The following is an 18,530-nucleotide window of genomic DNA, read 5'->3' as shown; positions in this document are numbered from 1 at the left end:
GTGCTCCTCCTCTGTTTATCCCTCATACGCACCTACATGTACTCCTCCTCTGTTTATACCTCATAAGCACCTACCTGTTCACCTCCTCTGTTTATACCTCAAAAGAGCTTACCTGTGCACCTCCTCTGTTTATCCCTCATAAGCACCTACATGTACTCCTCCTCTGATTATACTTCATAAGCACCTACCTGTGCTCCTCCTCTGTTTATCCCTCATACGCACCTACATGTACTCCTCCTCTGTTTATACCTCATAAGCACCTACCTGTTCACCTCCTCTGTTTATACCTCAAAAGAGCTTACCTGTGCACCTCCTCTGTTTATCCCTCATAAGCACCTACATGTACTCCTCCTCTGTTTATACCTCATAAACACCTACCTGTGCACCTCCTCTGATTATACTTCATAAGCACCTACCTGTGCTCCTCCTCTGTTTATCCCTCATACGCACCTACATGTACTCCTCCTCTGTTTATACCTCATAAGCACCTACCTGTTCACCTCCTCTGTTTATACCTCAAAAGAGCTTACCTGTGCACCTCCTCTGTTTATCCCTCATAAGCACCTACATGTACTCCTCCTCTGTTTATACCTCATAAACACCTACCTGTGCTCCTCCTCTGTTTGTACCTCATAAGCACCTACCTGTTAACCTCCTCTGTTTATACCTCAAAAGAGCCTACCTACGCACCTCCTCTGTTTGTACCTCATAAGCACCTACCTTTGCACCTCCTCTGTTTATATCTCATAAGCACCTACCTGTGCTCCTCCTCTGTTTATCCCTCATAAGCACCTACCTGTACTCCTCCTCTGTTTATACCTCATAAGCACCTACCTGTGCACCACCTCTGTACCTCACAAGCACCTACCTGTGCACCTCCTCTGTATATACCTCATAAGCACCTACCTGTGCTCCTCCTCTGTTTATCCCTTATAAGCACCTACCTGTACTCCTCCTCTGTTTATACCTCATAAGCACATACCTGTGCCCCTCCTCTGTTTGTACCTCATAAGCACCTACCTGTGCACCTCCTCTGTTTGTACCTCATTAGCACCTACCTGTGCTCCTCCTCTGTTTGTACCTCACAAGCACCTACCTGTGCACCTCCTCTGTTTATACCTCAAAAGAGCCAACCTTAACACCTCCTCTGTTTGTGCCTCATAAGCACCTACCTGTGCACCTCCTCTGTTTATACCTCAAAAGAGCCTACCTGTGCACCTCCTCTGTTTATACCTCATAAGCACCTACCTGTGCTTCTCCTCTGTTTATCCCTCATAAGCATCTACCTGTACTCCTCCTCTGTTTATACCTCATAAGCGCCTACCTGTTCACCTCCTCTGTTCATACCTCATAAGTACCTACCTGTGCACCTCCTCTGATTATACCTCATAAGCACCTACTTGTGCTCCTCCTCTGTTTATACCTCATAAGCACCTACATGTACTCCTCCTCTGTTTATCCCTCATAAGCACCTACCTGTACTCCTCCTCTGTTTATCCCTCATAAGCACCTACCTGTACTCCTCCTCTGTTTATACCTCATAAGCACCTACCTGTGCACCACCTCTGTACCTCACAAGCACCTACCTGTGCACCTCCTCTGTTTATACCTCATAAGCACCTACCTGTGCTCCTCCTCTGTTTATCCCTCATAAGCACCTACCTGTACTCCTCCTCTGTTTATACCTCATAAGCACCTACCTGTGCACCTCCTCTGTTTGTACCTCATAAGCACCTACCTGTGCACCTCCTCTGTTTGTACCTCATAAGCACCTACCTGTGCACCTCCTGTTTGTACCTCATAAGCACCTACCTGTGCTTCTCCTCTGTTTGTACCTCATAAGCACCTACCTGTGCTCCTCCTCTGTTTGTACCTCGTATGCACCTACCTGTGCACCTCCTCTGTCTGTACCTCATAAGCACCTACCTGTGCATCTCTTCTGTTTGTATCTCATAAGGACCTACCTGTGCACCTCCTCTGTTTATACCTCATAAGCACCTACCTGTGCACCTCCTCTGTCTGTACCTCATAAGCACCTACTTGTGCATCTCTTCTGTTTGTACCTCATAAGGACCTACCTGTCCACCTCCTCTGTTTGTACCTCATAAGCGCCTACCTGTGTGCCTCCTCTGTTTGTACCTCATAAGCACCTACCTGTGCACCTCCTCTGTTTATACCTCATAAGCACCTACCTGTGCACCTCCTCTGTCTGTACCTCATAAGCACCTACCTGTTCACCTCCTCTGTTTGTACCTCATAAACACCTACCTGTGCTCCTCCTCTGTTTGTACCTTATAAGCACCTACCTGTGCACCTCCTCTGTTCATACCTCATAAGCACCTACCTGTGCACCTCCTCTGTTTATACCTCATAAGCACCTACCTGTGCACCTCCTCTGTTTATACCTCATAGGCACCTACCTGTGCACCTCCTCTGTCTGTACATCATAAGCACCTACCTGTGCACCTCCTCTGTTTGTTCGGTCGACCGAGGCCGAAGTTAGCAGCTTACCGAAAGCTCCCAGATGAAGGGCACGTCTTGCCTGAAATGCATTGGAGCAACTGGATATAAATATGTTTATGAAAACTGAATAATTGAAACATTGTTTGGTACCACGGATTGTTATCATGAAATACAATGATGATGTGAAATAAACGAACAATTAAATTGAACTACAAACTAGGAGTCTTGTTTCACGAGAACCCAAGGAGTGCCCACTACCCAGGGATGACATCATATACTTATGGTGACACATTACCAACATTGGTAAACCCCACATTCACATTTACTTTCCGGAGAGTGGGACCTGGGGCAAGGTCTGTTTAGTCAGTGAAGAGGTGGTGGGACCTGTGTGTATGAGAAATTTATTGGTGTTGTTCTCTACAGTCCCCAACACATATGAGCCTCTTAAATCTAGGGGAAACACATTTCTATTCATCCCCCTTTCGGGCCGCCCTAGTTTTCATCTTCCCCATGGTAATGATCATAGCGTGGTATTTTATGCATCATGACCGTGGTCATTCGGGCTTGTGGTTGCCGCATGGTGTTAAAGTAATTATTATTCTGCCTAGGGCCATTTTCCCTTTATTGCATATGGCCGGAAACCGGAGTTACTATCTACCCCTGCCCCTACTCCTATCACGCCTTCTCAGTAAGCGGGGGTATAGACAATCTCAAACCCAATGGTCGGGACTGCCGCAGTTATAGCATGTACCTGGAGCAAACGGGTTCCCTAGTTGGGAGGGGCTGAACAGGTCCTCATATGAGCCCCCTCCCTCTCTTCCTCCTCCCCTATTGCTCTGTTATATTACTACTTTATGTTTTCATTTCCTATGTTTCTTCTTCTTCATCTTATCCTCCTGCTCTTATTTTTACCAAACATCTGTTCTATATCATCCAATCTCATGGAAGTGACCCTCAATGTGCGTTCTGGATGGGAATACCATCCCTCCTTGTTTTCTCGTATATCGGGGTATTAAGTGGCAAAAGTTAGTTCATTGCATGACCATGGGTCATGTACATACATAGTTGGATTTGTCACTTCCAGAGCATGGTCCTTCTAGAAGTGGCAGGGCTTTACTGCGCATAACGCACAAGGGAGCTGCTATCTGTTCTACATTAGCTTCGGAGGACCATTGTTCTTTATGGTTTATGTAGTCCAATATCTTGTCTACCGTTTGGTAAACATCAATAAATAAGCCGTCTGGCCCGAAAGGAGTAAATGAGTATCTTTAAAACGTTCCTCAATGTCTTTAGCATCTTGGAGTGTGGATAATTGAGGATAACCCTGACTTGGGGGGAAGTTATAAATCAATCCTTACACATATAATCTATTTGGTCAAAGAACATTCCTAGTGGGTGATACTTCATCCGAAAGTTAAAATTGGCGGGGATCTTGTCACCATAGGCCTTTGAACCCTCTTTCATTATGGTATGATGTATGTGTTCGGGCCTATCCTGTTCTTCTTTGGTCATTGGAGTGTCCTATCTAAATCTTCTGGTTGATCAGTGGGTGCAGTTCTAGGGTTGGAAAGTATGAGAAGGATGTCATTCTTGCAGCTGCACTTATTCTGCAGAGGATATTGTCAGGGGTCCTCGTGACCGCTGGGAACTGAGGGGACAACTGATGTACGATCTATGTGTTTATGAACATAAGCTTTACAAGCCAACATTTCTGCTTCTTATCCTATCGATACCAGTTTCCTGCATTCTCTTTTTTTTGTTGGCTTGTGCTTTTTCTTTTTACTGTTCCCTCCCAGTGGACCCCATAGTTGTTGACCCATGCATGTTCATCCCAACATTGTAAGGCCTCATATTGTAACAATCAAATCTTTCCCTGCTTTTCCCCTAGCCATTAAATATTGTTGCAAATAACCCAACTTCACTTTTTCAAAAGATCTTATTCCTGGCCGTTGCAAATCTGGATTGGATTTAGTGAAATTTAAATTACCTACATCTGCCATTGTTTCAGAAATAGGCCTGCCGGAGACTCTTTTTTTAATTTCATACCACACCGGACTACTGGGTGGAGGTGTGGACTGTGCCACTTATAAATATAAATACTTGTCGCTACAAAAAGTTCCTACACAGGCACAATTTATACTAACTCAACAACCAATGGTAAGGAGGAACACAATTGAAACTGATATAACAAGAAATGGGGACTCAAACCTGTTACTAAATATGAGACCAAATCAGATCAGGGGTCTCGAACCACCCGCAAACAACCACTCAAGGGGACCGTGAACCACCCAAAATTTTAAACTCAATGTCTCCTTACCTGGTTGTTAACTGTATTTTACTGTGTGAAGGCAACAGAGGTCTGGTTCATTGGGATTCAGCCAAGCGGGTCACTTGCTGTGAACTGCAACCGGTCTCCCCTCTCCAGGCATACACATCGAAAACATCAGGTTCTCCTGGCCCTCCAACCATGGTAGCTACTCCAACTGGGCTCCGACTTGGTGAGTCCTGGGTTTTGGCACCGTGTGTTCAAGCAAACTACATTCTAAATAAAGCATGGACAAGCACAGTTGTAAGCAGTCAAGAAGCAACGTTTATTTGCTGTTGCTTGAGTGAGAACAGCCAGCTGTCAGGTATATCAAAGCACTCTTACCTGTGTGTTCTCGAACCCTTACCTGTAAGGTGCTTGATAGGTTTTGCAAAGACGCTATGAGCCAAACTCCCAGAAACCCTATCCGACCACCTGTGATTCTTATAGTTACACTAGGGTGGAAGATAGTAGTTAGGGAGGGAGGCCGGAATCTGACGCTAGTGAGTTTTCTTGTAGTCGACCTGCGAAGCAACAAGAAACTCCTTAGAATAATCATCCTATTATGTTTACCTACTTTCTTAATGAACATCTAACATATTCCAAGCTGTAACATCTAAACGTTCCTACCTGCGACCTACCAAGGTAGGCTTCGCGTTCTGGGAGTCGTTGAGAGCGAAGTCTGGTCAGCAGGGTTGTTGTTTTATGGAGGTGTTGTTTTTAGAGGCTTGACTCAGTTGAATTTCGCCCCTTGGAACATGCGTCGAATAATGTTGTTAACATTCTATGCATCACTTCCTTACTCAGCTTTTTCACTGAACCTTACTTAATTAAACTTACTTAGTAATCTCCTGCTTGATGCTCTGCACGACTTCTCTCTAATAAACTAAAAGAAAATAAACAAAACACTCAAAACATTATAACACTTTTGCTGTAGCTGTACACCTTGGAATAGTCCAATCATTTTTAGCTGACTGTAGGTTTTTCAATTGTTCCTCTTTAAATTAAAGAGTGTCCAAAAATTGTTCTTACTACAAAAGGTTCAAAAGGTAAAGTCTTTGCTAGCGGTGGGCGCCTTTTATCAGAGGGGTTTTACTTAGCTTTCTTTCTTTCCTTTTGCAGAAACATCATGGATGCCAGATAAGACTCGAAGACTCAGACAGCGATGCAGAACCGAAGACTCTGAACAACTTGGAGCTCTGGAAAATCCCTGACGACCTCAGGTGAGTGTTTTCAGGCAAACGCGATGTTGCCTCGAAGCAAGCTAGAAGGCTAAGCACCTTCTGGAAGTCCGGGTGTGGCTTTTATACCCAGCAACACCCTAGGACGTCCGTTCTGCCGTATGCGTCATCCTTGCTTTCACGCTGTGTTCCGAACTTCACACAGCGCGAGAGCATTGCTGACATGAACTCGTCCTGGAAGTTCCTCTAAATCTGGTTTTCTTAAAGAAAGAAGCATTGTTTCAAAAAGCGGTTTGAAAGACAAACCTTCCTGCATGTACTCTCACTAAATCAAAAAAAGCCCTTGGTGATAAGTCGGTAATAGTACAATAGTACAAAAAGCATTGGTAAACACAATGTTATGTTATGTTAATTGTTATGTTATGTTAATTGGTTCTTATATAGCGCTGGTTCACCATCAGGTCTCTTCGCGCTTCTAGGGGAGAAAATTACAACAGACTGTGCGTGTGAGCTAGTGTGGGCAGGCCTATTTCGTGGTCAGTGCCTCCTAAAATAAAATAGTCTTAAGTTTTTTCCTAAACGAAAGAAGGACAGGTTCCTTCCGCAGATTTCCAAGTAGATTGTTCCAGAGCTGTGGAATCAAGGTGGAAAAGGCTATACCGCCTTTACGCGCCGAGTGAAACCGGGGGATGACCAAATGGCAGGCTGCAGAGGAACGGAGAGTCAGAGCAGGAATATAGCTCGTCAGGCGATCCTTAATATATACTGGGGCCTGACCGTAGATGGCCTTGTGGGCAATGCAAAGGCCCTTGAATGATGCTCGCTGCCTGATAGGTAGCCAATGTAATTTGGAAAGCAGTGGGGAGGCATGGGTCCGTCTGGGTAGATCCAAAATGAGGCACGCCGCATCGTACTGCACAATCTGTAATCTTCTTATTAATTTCCAAGGGAGGTCGATATAAAGGGCATTCCCATAGTCCAACCCTGGACAATATTGTGGCAGAAACGATGACCTGAAGGGAGGTAGTAGTGAGGAGAGGGACAAGTTTCCGCAAGCACCTCAATATCCCTGTACAGGTACCAACCACTGCCGACACTTGATTGTCTATAGAGAGGTCAGCGTCGATTTTGATGCCCAGACTTCTAACCACTGGGACTGGGGTAGGGATGACTCCTAATTCTCGTGGCCAAAACAGGTCACACCAGGGCTGTTGGTGTATGGGACAGCCAAGATTTCCGTCTTATCTGGATTTATTTTAAGTGAATTGTCAGTCATCCAGCTCGCTGTGAAACGCAGCACCTCTTGTACGTGTTCCTGATTAGCACAGGAGTTGTTAATCCGTACAAGTAGCTGAGTGTCATCTGCATAATTGAAGAACTGGCAATCCAATTGAGCCAGAATCTCCACCAGTGGTTGAAGGTATAGATTAAAGAGCAGGGGCGACAACTCCAAACCCTGCGGGACACCACATACCAGGGGACCGTTGATCGATATCTGATCACCTAACTGTACCCTCTGCGTCCGGTTAGTCAAGAAGGATTCAAGCCATTGGTAGGCAGGTCCCTCTATACCCACATTAGCGAGACGGGACAGGAGGGTTTTAAGGCTGACCGTATCGAATGCCGCTGACAGATCTAATAATATCAGGGCACTCGATACTTTCTTGTTAGCCATGACCCTCATCTCATCCAGAACGGATAGCATCACCACTTCCGTACTATGATGAGCTCTAAAGCCAGCTTGTCTAGGATGTAACAGTCTGTGTTCCTCAAGAAAGGTGGAAAGTATTTTGAGGACATGTTGTTCAAGTACTTTGGCTGAGTACAGGAGCTGGTAAATTGGCCTGTAATTTTTGAGGATAGAGGCATCCGCACCTGACTTTTTAAGTAAGGGGATAACTCTGGCCTCTTTCAGTGCGGGAGGGAGGGAACCAGTTTCCAAGGAGGTGTTCAGTAATTTGAGAATAGGGCCTTCTAAACTAGGCATATCCAATTGGAAAATTCGTGGTGGGCACGGATCTGCTGGTGAGCCTGATTTCACCCAGTATACAAGGGGGAAAAGAGATTGAGCATCCAAGGAGGGAAATTTGGCAAGACGAACTTCAGGAGGAGGGGGGGGCTATAGATTGAAGGGGAAAGCCACGGCTAAGTGGGGAATTTTCTATTTCTAAGAGAATGTCATCAACTTTTTGAAGGAAGAATGATCATTACGTTCATTAACATGCACTATCCAAACTTAATTATAATCACCAGGAGTGCAGGATGGACGGGACAGGGGCGGGTTTCTAAAGGGGTATAAGAGGTCATTAGATCTCCTTAGCATCCGCTTAGGAGGTCCTTTGAGTTAGACCTCGGCAGTGATAGGTCCAGGAACAGCGGGATCATGACAGTACTATAGTAGAATCCCCCCTAAGACCATAGCGACAGGTTTGGGTTTCTCAGGATATCTGACATGAAAGGTTTTTAGAAACCTTGGAGCATTTTTTAAGGTTAGCAAGTGGTTCCCATGAGCGTTCTTCTGGGCCGTAACCCTTCCAATCTACTAGGTAAAATAATTTGGGCCAGATGTAGGTAATTCCGATTTACCTACTCTTAAATACCGAATAATACCGAATCGGTATTTAAGAGTAGGTAAATTGGAAGTGGGCAGATGTAGGTAATTTAAATTTCACAATTACCGGTTCAGTAAGATTCGGTATTTACCGATTCTGTAAATATCGAATCGGCATTTACCATTGATTCCTATGGGCCTTGAAGCCCATAGGAATCAATGGGAAATACCGATTCTGTATTTACAGAATCGGTAAATACCGAATCCTGGCAGGGGGAACGGGGTGTCACTTTGACACCCTGTAGCACCCCAATTGCAGGCTTGTGTGCCATGTGGCACACATACATGCCCTAAGGGCATGTCTGTGTGTCACAAGGCATAGGTGTACATGCACAGATGTGCATGTACACTGGAATTCGGTATTTTACCATCCAATAGGATTGGGTGGTAAATACCAACTCCTAAAGGGCCTGTGGCACTCTTGGATGTGACAGCTACATCTGGATTTCCCGAATCAGTAAATATACTGAGTCGGTATTTTACCGAATCGGTATATTTACCGATTCGGTAAATCTACAGAATCGCAAAAAATTAGGCCCCCTACATTGGAAAACCCTAATTCCGGTCGGTAACGGCCGAATTCTGCCGTTACTGACCGGTATAAGGGCTCCTACATCTGGCCCTTTACCTTTAATCCTTTTTGAATCAAGAACTGCCTTTACTTTGAATTCTGGAATCCCGTCTACCTCAACAGCTGGGGGATGATGAAGTACCCTAGTTTCTGGGTTACATGGTTTTATCAAAGAGATATGAAATACCGGATGAATTCGATATGTTGCTGGTAACAGTAATTTCACGCTAACAGGGTTGATATCCTTTTCTATGGTGAAGGGACCTATGAATCGTGGACGAAATGTTTTACGGCATTTTAGTTTACGATGTTTCGTTGCTCACCAAACCTTGTCTCCTACCGAATAAAGTGGTGGCTTAGAACGATGTTTATCAGCAAATGATTTTTGTGTTTCCTTTGCGTGAGCCAAATATTGTTGGTCTTTTTGTTAGACAGTAACCAAATGATTCACATAATCAGTAACTGCTGGGATTAAGGTTAAATCTTTACCTACTCCTAACATGTCTTTTGGATGAAAACCATGAACACAAAAGAAAGGAGACATACCAATAGATGAATGATCAGAGCTGGTGTACGCAAATTCTGTAGCCCATAAAATATCAGACCATTCCTGGTCACAAGTAGCTAACATATATCGCAAGAATTGTTCAATAGTCTGATTTGTGCATTCAGTTAGACCATCTGTTTGTGGATGATAACTAGATGACGTACGCACTTCCATGTTCAAAGATATCCCCAAGTTTTGCCAAAAGTTTGAAATAAATTGGGGGCCTCTGTCGGAAATTACAACTGATGGAATGACGTGTTGTTTCACAATTTCCTTTACGAAAATATGAGCCATTTCTATAGCTGAAGGAAGCTTTTTTAGAGGAATGAAATGAGCGTATCGTGAAAAATGATCTACAACAGTTAGAATTGTGGTGAATCCAGTCTGGATACGAGACAATTCCACTATAAAATCAAGAGATACTGTATGCCATGGCTGCGGTGGTAAAGGCAAAGACTAAAGCAAACCACTGGGAGCTCGATGAATTGCTTTGGTTTGGCTATAAACAGTACAAGCGTCTACATAACTTTGAATGTCTTTGAGCATTGTTGGCCACCAAAATCGTCTTTTAAATAGCTGATACATTTTAGTTACTCCAGGGTAGATTGACAGAACCGAATCATGATATGTTTGTAATACACGTTTCAATGGGGACAAACACCTGATCATTCATACACAATAGGTTTTCTTTCCATTGTAACAATGGATAATTCTTGCTCCAATCTTCTCTTGATTGTGTTTTAAGAGCATTTTCTATATCAGACAGGGCATCAGAATCAATAAGACCTATAAGAAAGCGATCTGCTGGAATAATTGGATGAATAGTTTCTTGTTTTACATTCAAATCATCACTAATACCGATTCTCGATAAAGCATCTGCTTTATTGTTTTCTTTTCCTGGACGATAAGTGATGATAAAATCATAATCATTAAAGAATAAAGTCCAGCGCAATTGGCGAGGAGACAAAGCTTTAACAGATCTAAGTGATTGTAAATTCCTGTGATCGGTATAAATAGTTACAGGATGTCCAGCCCCTAGCAAGTAGTGTCGCCATTCCTTGAACACAGCTTTTATGGCCAATAATTCCCCATCGGCAATGGCATAATTTTGTTCTGTGGGGGATAATTTTCTCGAGTAATATGCAATTGGATGCATTTGTCCAATGCTTCTACTTCTTTGGGATAAAATACCTCCTACTGCAAATTGAGAGGCATCAGCTTCCACAATGAAAGATTGAGTGGGATCTGGATGTTTTAGAATCGGGGCGGTAGTGAATTGATTCTTTAAATCTTGAAAAGCCAATTCTGTTTCTGAAGTCCACTCGTATTTCGTGTTTTTTCTTAACAATTTTGTGATTGGAGTAATTCTTTGAGAGAAATTGTTTATAAACCGTCTATAAAAATTTGCAAACCCTAAGAAGCTTTGGATTTGTTTTACAGTGGTTGGACTAGGCCATTCGATTATTGCTTGAACCTTCTTTGGGTCCATTTCTATGCCAGATGGGCTAAGGATGTACCCCAAAAAATCTACTGTAGTGACATGAAACAAGCTCTTTTCTAATTTTACAAATAAAGAATCTTGTAAAAGCTGTTGCAGAATGGCTCGTACTTGCTTTACATGCTCTGACTTTTCTTTTGAATAAATGAGAATATCATCTAAACAGACGATACAACAGATGTCAAGAAAATCTCTTAAAACGTAATTTATAAAAAACTGGAACGCGGCTGGAGCGTTGCAGAGTCCGAAGGGCATGACTTGATATTCATTTAATCCGAATTTTGTACGGAACGCAGTCTTCCATTCATCGCCCTCTCGGACTCTCACCAGATGATATGCTCCACGTAAATCCAGTTTTGTATAAATGGTGGTATCTTTGATTTGGTCAAGTAAAGTTGAAATTAACGGTAGCGTATATTGATTTTTCACTGTCACATTATTAATTGGGCGATAGTCAATACACGGGCGCAATTCTCCCCCCTTCTTCGGAATGAAAAAGAGAGGAGAAGAAACCGGGGACTTAGAATGTCTGATAAAACCGTTTGCTAAATACTCATCAAGATAGGTGCGTAAATGTTCATTCTCTTTCTCTGTTAGCGCATAGATGCGGCTACAAGGTAAAGTTGCCCCAGGAAGTAAATCAATCTGACAGTCATAGTCCCTATGAGGCGGCAGGGTGTTGGCCTTTTTTTTATCAAAAACATCCAACAAGTCATGGTATTCCTCTGGAACTCCAGCAATTATCAGGACATTTTTTGACTCTTGGAAAATCATACCCTTGTATTAACAGTTCCGAACCAGGGTATTGTTGAAAGCATTTGGCATGGCAGTAATCTGATTTAAACAGTATGGTCCTATTAGTCCAGTCTATGTAAGGATTGTGAAGTACAAGCCAAGGAAGGCCTAAAATTAAACCAAACTGAGGTGCATCAATAATGTCAAAGGTTATTTCCTCAACATGTTTCGTAGCACAAGTCATGTTTAATAATTCAGTATGATGTTGTATAGGTCCTGAAGTCAATTCCTTACCGTCAAATGCTCTAACTATCTCTGGAGAAACGTTCACTATTTTCTGTAAACCTAACTTACTGAACAATTGGGTATCTATGAAGTTGCCTGTAGCTCCTGAATCTATCAAAGCATCAATAGACCAGGATCGAGTTTTTTCATTTTGTGACTGAAGCAAAATTCGCATACTAAGATGACAATGTGAGGCAGTTGGTGTCATGGAGGCCAAACTAGTGTGTGCACTCGGTAAACTGAACTCTTTGTCTACCGAGTTTTTTAGTTTTCCGACTGCTGTATGGCGACAATATCAGCAGTTTTAGTCTTTGGTTTTACAGGTCGAGTGGGACAATCTTTTACGAAATGTCCTGTTTTTCCCACAGTACATACATTGGTTTAGTTTCCTACGCTTTTCTTTTTCGTCCTTTGATAGAGGTCCTCTAATGGTCCCTATTTGCGTAGGTTCAACCGCGTCTAACTTAACTGTAGAAGATTCGTTTGTAGTGCTAGCCCTATCTTTAAACAAAATCATTCTATAGTCAGACTTTCCTTTTTTGCCCTTTCTTTCAGAAATTCGGTGATTACGTTTTACAACAAGATCGATAAATTCCTCACCATCGGTTGGAGGATCTAAGATTTGTGTGACCATATCTTTTAATTCTTCCCGTAAACCTCGGTAGAACAAAGACACACGTTTTTCTACTGGCCATTCTGCCTCAATGACCAGTCTATTGAAAGTGGATATGTAATGCAAGAGATCTGACGTCCCTTGTTTCAAATTGAGTAGTTCATGATCCGCTGATTGTACGAATACATGTTTCGCAAATAATTTTTTTCATGGCGAGTTTGAACCGTCTAAGGTCATTTAGAATCGGATAGTTTCTTTCTACATACGGTACTGACCACAGAGCTGCATCTCCACCCAAATATGATCAAATGAAGGCAACTTTGGAGGAATCGTCAGGAAACGTGGTGGGTTTCGCCACAAAATGTAAATGACACTGATTCAAATATATTGTAAATTTGTTACAATCTCCATAAAATCTTTCTGGGGGTGCCAGGGGTACTGTGACTGGTGTTATAACCTGTATCTGAGTGTTAGCAGAGGTTGTAGGTGTGGTATTCCCACTATACAATGTTTGCATGGCTGGTTGGAAAGCAGACAGCTTTAGAAAAAGGCTTCTTTTCTGAGGGGAAAGTCCAGGTTGTTGGACTAGGAGTTTGTATTCTGCTCTGTATTGCTGACACATCTCTTCGCAATTCTGCGTTTTCTGATTTAATTTCAACTAACATTGCAGCTATATCCTGAAGCGAAACCTGTGAAGTTTGATCCATAGCGTCTGGGCAAAATGGTGTTCGTGGGCTTAGCCTTCTGTCAGGTATATCAAAGTGGAGAAGCGTGGCTCAGTGGTTAGAGGCGGCAGACCCGGAAGCTGAGATCGGCCGTGGACCAGGGTTCGATTCCCCGCCTCGGCGGGTCTCGGGCTCAAAGTTCCACGGACTCGACAATTCTCGCTCCGGTGCCTACTCGACTCACGGGGTCACACTCTGCGACTCTGGGCAATAGCTTGCTTAATCTCCACTACGGCCCCTCGCGGCGGGATGCCTGGCTTTCACCTTGTGGATACCCTGCCGGGGTTTCTCACAGGGGAATACCAGGACGGGTTCCCTAAGCAAGCGCTTAGATACCGTGTCGGTGATTTGCCCTATATAAATACATGTACAAAGCACTCTTACCTGTGTGTTCTCAAACCCTTACCTGTAAGGTGCGTGATAGGTTTTGCAGAGACGCTATGAGCCAAACGCTCAGAAACCCTATCCTACAACCTGTGATTCTTATAGTTACACTAGGGTGGAAGATAGTAGTTAGGGAGGGTGGCCGGAATCTAACGCTAGTGAGTTTTCTTGTAGTCGACCTGCGAAGCAACAAGAAACTCCTTAGAATAGTCGTCCTATTATGTTTACCTACGTTCTTAATGAACATCTAACATATTCCGAGCTGTAACATCTAAAGGTTCCTACCTGCGATCTACCAAGGTAGGCTTCGCCTCCTGGGAGTCGTTGAGAGCGAAGTCTGGTCAGCAGGGTTGTTGTTTTACGGAGGTGTTGTTTTTAGAGGCTTGACTCAGTTGAATTTCGCCCCTTGGAACATGCGTCGAGTAATGTTGTTAATATTCTATGAGAAACAACAAATAACATTTGCATCACTTCCTTACTCAGCTTTTTCACTGAACCTTACTTAATTAAACTTACTTAGTAATCTCCTGCTTGATGCTCTGCACAACTTCTCTCTTGTTAGAAATGGGATCGCTGGCTGGCCAAGGCTTGCGCCAAGGTCAGTCAGAGACCACCATTCCCACGTCAGGGCAAGGGAGTTACACGCCAAGATAACCCCTGCTCACCCCCTTGGTAACGTGACACGAGCAGTAAGGCTAAACTCTGAGGCAATGTGAGTTAAGTGTTTGCGCGCACCCAGCGACAATACCCAAGGCCCACCACAAAGGAAACTCCACACAAGGTTATGTATAAAAATAGTAATCAACTCGGGGGGACAAGAGTATGAGGGACAATATTTAGAGGGGTCCAGTGTGCACGTCCCGTGGAGTACAATACAAAACTGATGCACAAAGTTCCCCTAAGGGGTGGGTATGTGTGGATGATCGATCCACCTCTCTCAAAGGGTGGTTGTATGCGAGAGACAGGGACAGTTGCCCCTTATCGGAATTAGGGAAACCTCACACAACAGGTCGGTTCTACGGCTACTGTCATGTCACCAACCGATTGTTTCGTGTCATCATCGGCTCCCTGCTCCTGCGTCAGGCCGGCGCTGCAATGCCTGACGGGTAGCACAAAGGTGCTACGCTTTAGCGGAGATCTTTTATTCCTGGCCGATGTGTAGGTGGGTGTGAGGGGCCCAAGTGTGTAAGTAGTGAGCGTGGAGGTGTGGTTTTAAAAAAAGTCAGTATAGTCTACTCTGGGCAATTTTATTCTGGTAGCTAACTGCTTTTATTAAAAATAAGAGGGGTATGGGAAATCCACCAAGCTATGTGTGGGACAACCCGTTCAACCCTCAGAGGTGGTCAGGTCGACATGTTTCATGCCATCACGGCAATTCATCAGGACCTAAAAAGTGCTCATATACTAGGACGGAGCCCAAAGTGGGCCGCACTATGTAGTGCATACAACCTGAGGGGTCACGAACTGGAACAGGAGGAGTTCCTGAATTGTAGTTCACCCTATAGGGGAGAAAAGGCATATAGTTATGTCTGTTCTCTATGTGATTATCATACAATCCTGTGATAATGGTCAGAGGCATTGTGTTATACATTCACCCGGATTGTGGATAACTAGAAAGGTGGAGAGAGGTGGAGTGAGGTCAAGATACCATAGTGGTCGTGATTATGCCATGTAAGATTGCCATCAAAGAATGTCTATATTCGCAATTTGTAGGAGTAGGCATTATAGATTGGATAGCAGTTTAGAGGGATTGTGTACCAAAAAAGGGGGGGGGGCTCATACAATTCATTATTCAGAGCGGGAAACCCCATCATGGGACTTACCCTCAATCGTTGTTGACGGTCCCCGCAGTCTGCTCAAGCGGGACCAGTGTACTCGACTGTGAGTCTAGGAGGATGGGGGAATATAAAGGAGATACTGAGTGAATTAAACCTGAGCAGTGGTTGGGCTCCAGGTAAGGCGATTAAATGCCAAAGCCTTACATCACAGATAGTCGGTCTTGGAGTGGTTTTCCTGACCATCTGGCCCCGGCGGCGGAGGTGGCCCACGCAGGGTGAGTTGCAACCAAACCAGGTGCTCCCTAGGGTGGCGTAGTGTCTGGATGGGCGCAACAGCCATAGCGCCTCCCCGGGAAGGATCCGTGGTGTCATCGAGATGACACGGCTAAATGGACTGGCCGAGCCCGACAACATCGTCTCAAGACTGGAGAGAGGTGGATGTCAGGCGCGTCAGCACAAATACGGCCCCTGGGGATGGCAGCCATGGTGGCCCAAAAGCCCTTGCACCCTCGTGAAGCGGCCCCGGCCCGACATATAAATCCCAGTCGTAGCGACACTACCCCTGCCGTGTACCTGTCCGGCAGAGAGACCGTAGTCCATCGACGCGGACTGTCATTAGTCAGCCCACCAAAACGGACTGGAGATAGTCTCGAGTCCGGTAACCCCCTTACCTTGGTGGCGTGAAGACGTTACCTCCAAACCTAGGTCCGCTCGACCGGTGTAGCTCGATCGTGGAGCAGCTGGTAATGGGCGGCGCATCTTGGCGCGCTTTAAATGCGTAATTGTTTGTTTAACCTGGGGGCGGGGCGCTGATGTCGACCCCTAGTGACTTCTCCAAGCGCATGCGCCATGGTCTAACATCTACGGAGTAGTCTGGGCGCCATCTTGAGTGGGGACGGCACATCATATACTCAGAGGTGCGTGGGGTGAAAGTATCCACATCAGTAGGAAGCGCAACTGCGCTTAGATGTCATTCACTACTCTGCGGGTATGTCACATTTGTATGAAGGGCACAGGGGGTTCATATACACATGTCAGGTGTCTATTTGCTTGTGGACGTCATGTTGCCGAGTCGTTGAGAGCGAAGTCTGGTCAGCAGGGTTGTTGTTTTACGGAGGTGTTGTTTTTAGAGGCTTGACTCAGTTGAATTTCGCCCCTTGGAACATGCGTCGAGTAATGTTGTTAATATTCTATGAGAAACAACAAATAACATTTGCATCACTTCCTTACTCAGCTTTTTCACTGAACCTTACTTAATTAAACTTACTTAGTAATCTCCTGCTTGATGCTCTGCACAACTTCTCTCTTGTTAGAAATGGGATCGCTGGCTGGCCAAGGCTTGCGCCAAGGTCAGTCAGAGACCACCATTCCCACGTCAGGGCAAGGGAGTTACACGCCAAGATAACCCCTGCTCACCCCCTTGGTAACGTGACACCAGCAGTAAGGCTAAACTCGGAGGCAATATGAGTTAAGTGTTTGCGCGCACCCAGCGACAACACCCAAGGCCCACCACAAAGGAAACTCCACACAAGGTTATGTATAAAAATAGCCCTTTTATTACACCAAAACACAATAGATAAAAACACACACTTTACAATGTGCCAACAGGCACAGGCAGAATTTACAGGGGATATGTACAAGACAGGGCCACCTGGACCACAGTCAGGAATATGCACTTTTAGATTTTAGAATAATAATTACTGTAGGACAAAAATGAAACATAGAACACACAACCAGTAACAACTGGTAAGAGGTAAGTACCACCTATGCAACCCTAACCACCTTAGGAAAATATTACGCAGGGAACCAGGACCTCACTAGTAACACCTGTACTAGGAGAAAACAACCACCTAAGTATTACCATACATTTAGGGGTATAAACAAGAACACGTTACACATGATAAACATACATTCAGCGGTGTAAGAACAAGGCACATGATGCATCAAAACACATTCAGAGGTGCAGGAGATCACAATTGCGCAGAAATCACATTAGTCACCACCTGTGACTGTACCCAGGCCAACTGGCCTATCGGGGCTAGGACGCCCTGTGTCCCAAAGTCAGGGGAGCCTAAAAGTAGCAGCTGCCCACTAAGTGCTGGGCAGCTGTAGCAACAATGATGGGGCCAACGTGGGAGCCTCACAGGCTCTGAACAAAGGAAATGCCCCCTAGAGCCTCCGTGGCTCTGAACAATGTGGGGCCAGGTGGGAGCGGCCACTGCCTCTGGGGCCGCTCTACCACTGGAGAAAATGCCCCTGTACTGTAGGAGTCCCTCCCGGGGTACTCGCAAAATGCAACAAATGCTGCCTGAGCCTTGCGGGGCTTGAAAACAACGATGCGGGCAATCGTAGGACTCCCCCCTGGGGACTCGGAGAAAGAATGCCCCTGAGCCTCTCTGGGCTCCAAACAACTGTGGCGCCTTGAGCCTCTCGGGGCTCTGAAAACGACTGTGGCGCCTTGAGCCTCTCGAGCCTACAAAAACAACGGTGGCGCCTTGGGTGGAGGGAGCGGCCCACGGCCCGCTGCCAGCCGGGGCCGCTCTACCCTGAACTCTGCGCGGCCCCCGCCCGGCCCCCCCCCGAGTCGCCCGCACTCACCGGGACTTGGCGCGGGGGCTTCCTCTCCCTCGCTGGACTGCTCCGTAGGTGCCACGGGCGGGGCTCCCCTCCTCTGGGGCGTCGCCGGTGGCCGCGGCTCTGCTGCTGCACCCCGGGGCTCTCCTCTTGTCTCGGGGCCCCGGGGAAAGGAGGTTGCTTCCTGGTGTCCAGAGGTCCCGCCCCCGGCATGCCTGACTTCCGGCCGGGCGGCGGCGATTCCTTCCTTCTTAGACACG

General features: G+C 45.4%; 1 protein-coding gene across 2 annotated transcripts in view; it reads left to right on the top strand.

The window, feature by feature from the left end:
- The window catches only part of LOC144805402 (uncharacterized), a 284,002-nt gene that overhangs the window by 250,914 nt on the left and 14,558 nt on the right, over nucleotides 1-18,530 (top strand). The window contains exon 2 of one of the 2 annotated variants that reach the window (XM_078671964.1): nucleotides 5,891-5,991. The exons of the other annotated variant lie outside the window; for it this stretch is intronic. The gene's annotated coding sequence lies outside the window, so the exon portion shown is untranslated. The remainder of the gene's footprint in view (nucleotides 1-5,890; nucleotides 5,992-18,530) is intronic. 2 annotated transcript variants of the gene reach the window in all.

Source organism: Lissotriton helveticus (assembly GCF_964261635.1).
Source record: "Lissotriton helveticus chromosome 1_1 unlocalized genomic scaffold, aLisHel1.1 SUPER_1_unloc_1, whole genome shotgun sequence".
In the NCBI taxonomy this organism is placed as follows: Eukaryota; Metazoa; Chordata; class Amphibia; order Caudata; family Salamandridae; genus Lissotriton; species Lissotriton helveticus.
Note: the sequence above shows the minus strand (reverse complement) of the source record. Positions and strands in the feature narration are given on the sequence as shown.